Below are 6,000 nucleotides of genomic sequence, written 5' to 3'. Positions count from 1 at the left end.
TTCTCACATTAAGGAACTCCTTTCGGAACAATAGATTCTTTATTCAATATGTTTTAGCACTTGACTTCAGAAACATAAGCTTTTCTCTGTAGAGCCTGATAAATATTTTATAGTACAATAAAGCTGTAGATGTCTGCAGTTTTGACTCACAACAGCCAGCCAAGGAAGTAATATAGGTCTGTTTTTACAATGCATTCTCAATAGTTATTTTGGCCCAAATATACTCAAAACATAAATGAATATAAACAGTTGTATCGTATTTTTCAGAGTATAAGGCGCACAGGAGTATAAGATGTACCTTACTTTTAGGGGAGGAAATCAGGGAGAAAAAAAATCTACCTAGCAGGTATTCATCTGGCTAGCATCCTTAGTCTGTTCAGCATTATTTTATCCCCTGGTTAGGGCTGAAAATATCTTTTTCAGAGCGAATAGCAATGAAAACAAGCCTACAAAGATTTAGGGCAGGAAAAACTGCTTCAGAGGGAGTAGGAAGCTGGGAAGATCGTTAGCACCTATTTAGGACTGGGGAGGGAGAAGCTTTGAAAAAGTTACATTTTGAGTATAAGACACACCCAAATTTTCAGCTTTTTTAAAGGAGGAATGGGGTGCGTCTTATACTCAGAAAAATATGGTAGATTCCTTATTCACCTAATTTGAAGTCTCCTTGATTTGAAAGGATCATGAATTAACTCTCCTTTGATAGCTACTTTCCAAATTACTAGCCTAGTAATGTAAAGAAGCTAGAAGCTTCTATTTGAACCTCTTTATAATTCTCCAGAATTGCCTCTAACTGTTCTGCCCCACAAAGAATGTGGGCAGGTTGCTAAGGTTATTTTTTATCAGGTCATCACCATCATAATCACTGAAGAAATGCTCGTAAGTCAAGGACTAATGGTATTCTTTCTTTTCTTTTTTTCTTCTTTCTTTCTTTTTCCTTTTTCCAGCATTTTTTATTTTTCTTTCCATTCTTCTTCTCTACGTTTAGTTTGTATTAGTTTTTGTATTATTGCAACTAAACATTTTTGTAAAATGATACTTTTATAACCTTTTTTCACAGGGAGAAAAGAATTAAATAAGCTTAGAATCGAAGTCAAAGGATATTTTGTTTAAGCATTCTGAAGCCTTATAGTGGATTGTTATTCTTATATCACATTATTCTAGTAGCAGAGAACAATTGTCATGCTTCAAAAACATTGAGGTTTATAAAATAGAGAAGTAAAATCTACAGCTTTCCTTTCCACAATTCAAACATTAAAATAAGCATTGTTTCTAACCCATGGCCTTTTAAAATGTTTAGAAGCCGAATAACAGAATCCATGGTTGAAAATTTCTCTTCATACAAAATATTGTTTATATTTTCTTCATTATTGTTACACTGTTCCTTATTACTGTTGTGAGCCGCCCCAAGTTATTGGAGAGGGGCGGCATACAAATCTAATTAATAATAATAATAATAATAATAATAATAATAATAATAATTGTTGTGATTCAGCCTGAGGCTACTCAGGGACCAGCTGGATCTCTGCCGGATCCATGCCCAGAGGAGGAGGACAGTGAACAGGAGGGGGAGGACCAGGCAGACGGGGGAGAGGGACGTCAGGAAGAGGAGGAGGGAGAGCAGCCTGAGACCCACGGTGGGGGCTCTCCCCAGCTAGTAGCCTGGATTCATTGGATGAAGACGCACAGGCTATAATAGACATGAGGCAGTGACATGAGCAGCTCAAAGACGGGGCCAATTAGAAAGGTATTTCCATCCCTGAATTGGCAACAGCTGGGTTTGGGTGTGGTTCTCCTCAGCAGGGTTGAAAAGGCAGGCCCACCCTTACAGTCTTGTGGAGAGTTATCAATTGGGAGTCCTGTGACCTTGCTTCGATTCTCGGCGTCTCTGATCTTGGCTTGTGGCCTAGAAGTCTGGAAGACTTGGGGGAGGCGTGGGTTTTATTATCTCCAGCGTTGTTTTTGCCAGCAAGAATCCTGTTTTACTGCCTGGTCTTCGTGAAACCTCTGTGAAGCTTCATAGTGTTCCTGTCTGTAAGAACAGTTTTTGTTACCTGTGTTTGCTTTGAATTATATAAACTGCCTTTGCTTTTTACCAGTGTGTCTGGATACTCTTTTTGGTTGGTGTTGGCATCTGGGGGGACCCAGACAGAACAAATAATAATAATAATAATAATAATAATAATAATAATAATAATAATAATAATATGCAGTCACACGACTGCAGAGGAAGTGACCATTAGAATTTCCAATCCAGGTTGTAAATATTCCCAAAGTAGATATGTCAGAACAGCAAACAATTGCTAACTGACTGGTCATAAGTCAAGGAGTATCTGTATAATTTGGTTTCTTCTTAGTAAAAATTATATCCAAGGGTGGGCTACTGCCCGGACCGGGGGGAACACAGTGGGGTAGCAAAAATGGAGCTCCACCCCAGAGCACCCAATTTGCACCAAAAGGTATTGAAAGAAAATGCAGGGTGTCTTGTTTGGGCAGCCTCTGCGTTCTTCCCAAAACCATTTAAAAACCTCAAAGCCGACGATTTTGCTACAAACAAAAGTATCTAGGCAAAGTATAAGGAGATAAGATCTGGAATTAATTCTATGTGATCTGGGCTTCTGCCTCCTCCTCTTTCTTTCCGAATGGCTATAGTATTCTCTAGAACAGAGGTCTTCATAGCTGGCTAGAGAATTCTGGGAGTTAAAATTCACAACTCTTAAAGTTGCCAAGTTTTGGCCCCCCTGTTCTAGAAAATAAAATGAATAATGATTGAAACCTGATGTTTTGGCAAAAACCTTGATTTTGTTTGGTAGTCTGCAGGAATGTTATGTGGAATGGAGCATTTTGGGATCTTCACTTAGGCTGTGAAAGTAGCAAGGAACACTTTAGATTGTTGCCTTTGAGTAAATGATTATTTTGTGAGTGGCCATTTTAATCATGACCATCGAAACACGCCCAAAAAATAAGCCACGCCCACAGTGTGGTAGTAAAAATTTTGGTAGCCCTACACTGATTATATCAGAACCTAGAACAAAGATACCATTTAAAAAATATTTCTATCTCATATACCAACATCCCAAGACAGGTCTAGTTATACCTACACTATATGAAGAATTGAATTACATATTTAATCACATGTACTAATGTCCTTCTACTGCTTCAGAAAAGGCACAAAAGAGTACTCAAGCAATTGAGGCTGAAAGCTAAAAAAAAAATCTTCCTCAAGAGAAAAAAAATTGTCTTGAAAACCTCATATTAGTATTTTCTGATACTAAGAAGTAGCTAGGTGCACTTGGAATAGTTTTCATTGCCAAGATTTCATTGCCAACTACAGTTCTCTGGAATTGAGCAAATAGGAAAGAAAACGCCAAGGAGAATATGATATTTGACATATAGCTAAGGAGAAATAGATCAAATACCCATTTGGAACAGTGTCATAGACTATGTTAAAAAAAAATCTGTCATCCTCTTGAAATGTGACCTCTAACTACAAAAAGGCTGACTACTTTTAATCCAGCATGAAAAGGACACATTGAGTGCACTGAGAATTTGTTCATCCAAAATGACTCCAGGTTTATTTTATTGGAAATTATACTAGTTTCTAGTAAATAAAACCATATATACTATGTAGGCTTCATGACACTTGGCTCTAAAAATTCCTTGTTTTAAAAAGTCATAGTTGATATTAGATAGCCCATGTTAGGTCATTATTCAAGATAGATTTCTTTATCAATTTATTTATTTGTTTGTTTTATTTATTTGTTTGTTTGACAAGTACGTATTAGTAGTGTACAAAGAAATAACACTGTTTATATATATGATATTGGTACTAATAAGAGAGAAACTTAGGATAGGGAAGGTGGCACACTGGTGGACTTATGCACGGCCCTTACTGACCTCTTAGGAATCGGGTGACGTAACTAAAGGAATAAAGAGAATCAACATGGCTCAGCAAAAAAACCAATCAGAGTGGGAATAACCTCTGACTTTCTGCTGCTTTTCCATTGATTTTGCTTATTGAAAGCTGGCAGGGAACATGGCACATGTGACTACAGACAACCACAAAATCATGGCATTGCTGCAGCAGCTATAACTGCCTATACGACTGGCTTGAAGATCCCTGATTCCCAATCCCACAGAAAGATTGGATCTCAGATTTTGGATGCATTATTTAAGTTAGCCACTTGAGGTAGCTTGATTCAAGAATTGTTTCCCTACAATGCCTTATTTTGTCCAATTAATGGTTACAAAAACACAGGATAGTTTTAATAGTATATAGATTTTCATTGTTCTTCCCTTCTTGTTCTTCCCTTATTGTTGCATAAATTTATGTAATTTGGAAAGAGTGGCATTCTTTTCATTTAAGAAGAATGGCTTTTTTTTTAAAAAAGCCTCCACTTTTTATGGAATGTGAATTCCGTAGAAAAGATGCTTAATCAACAACTGAGCTTCCACCAAAGTTTGACTGTAAGGCAATGCTACTTGCAGTGTTTGTCCTAATAGGAATTGCCTATGATGGGTAGATGCATGGATGGATGGATGGATGAGAAGGGAGAAGTGTTACTTTTTTTTCAATTTGGCAATTTCACCTTGATAGTCTAAACCAGGGGTCTCCAAACTCGGCCATGTTAAGACTTGTGGACTTCAACTCCCAGAATTCCCCAGCCAGGTTTGCTGCCTGGGGAGTTCTGGGAGTTGAAGTCCACAAGTTATAACATGGCCGGGTTTGGAGACCCCTGGTCTAAACCTTTGTCCAAGCAGATCATTTCTTAACATTTTACCCTGCTCAGATTGCACTGAAATGGATTCCATGGGGTATATTTTCTATAGGCTTGGGTTTGGCATGCCAAGCGAATATGAAAACTATGGCTCCTATGGATTCATTTGTTCCTTTTATGATCTATGCTTTTATATCTATGGCACTAATCATAACACAAGCATTCTACTGAACTTGTGAGGAGTTTATAAAAACAAAATTGCCCCTCTAACACCACAACATTCCCTTTTGGGACTACTGATAGCAGTCAGGTAATGAGCCGGGGTGGCGCAGTGGGTAGAGTGGAGTACTGCAGGCCACTGAAGCTGACTGTAGATCTGCAGGTCAGCGGTTCAAATCTCATCAACGGCTCAAGGTTGACTCAGCCTTCCATCCTTCCGAGGTGGGTAAAATGAGGAACTGGATTGTGGGGACAATAGACTGGGCCCTGTTAAAAAGTGCTAATGTTAACATGTTGCAAGGCGTCCTGAGTCTAAGGAGAAGGGCGGCATAAAAATCAAATGAATGAATGAATGAATGAATGAATGAATGAATGAATGAATGAATGAATAAATAAATAAATAAATAAATAAATAAATAAAGGCTTGGATGGGCGTTTCTTTGTAGGCGTAAGTTGCGCATGAATAGATAGTTGATAGATAAAGCTCTATATTTTTCCCACCAATGTTGCCAGAGCATTAAAAATATGTTGTAAAATTGACCTTGACATCTGAAATGCATCCATTGACATAACCACTATTGAGGGTTCTTTGGTGGTCTTTGATCTTGGCTGTTTTCTTGCAGACTAGCACGGATGACTTTACCTAGTTTGGCTAATGAAATATCTGCAAGAAAACAATCAAGCTCCGAAAGCACCCAAGATCCCACATCTCAATCACTTGCTACAAATATTATGCATTATTGATCATCTCTATTTCTGGCCATAAAACCCTGAATATCTCCTAAGGTTTTGAACTTTGTTTCATCTCAGTCCACTGAAACGTGCTTAGATTGCTGACTTTCTAATGCTTCCTTCACTTCACTTCCGTCTCCATGGCTTTGTTGTTACCTTTGAAGTTATTTTTATCTCAAAGGCTTCAGCTCTTGCTGCTGTTATTTTATCTTTCACTCCAATGCATATACATCTAAAAAAAGCTTTCACATCCTCAGTTCAACTAATGCTATTCCATCTGCTGGGCATAGAGTTGGAGAAAATCAGAGCTGCACTAAAAGTTTTGCCTTTCTAA

This window comes from Erythrolamprus reginae, chromosome 7 (assembly GCF_031021105.1).
Source record: "Erythrolamprus reginae isolate rEryReg1 chromosome 7, rEryReg1.hap1, whole genome shotgun sequence".
Taxonomy (NCBI): Eukaryota; Metazoa; Chordata; class Lepidosauria; order Squamata; family Dipsadidae; genus Erythrolamprus; species Erythrolamprus reginae.
This window is presented reverse-complemented; position numbering follows the sequence as displayed.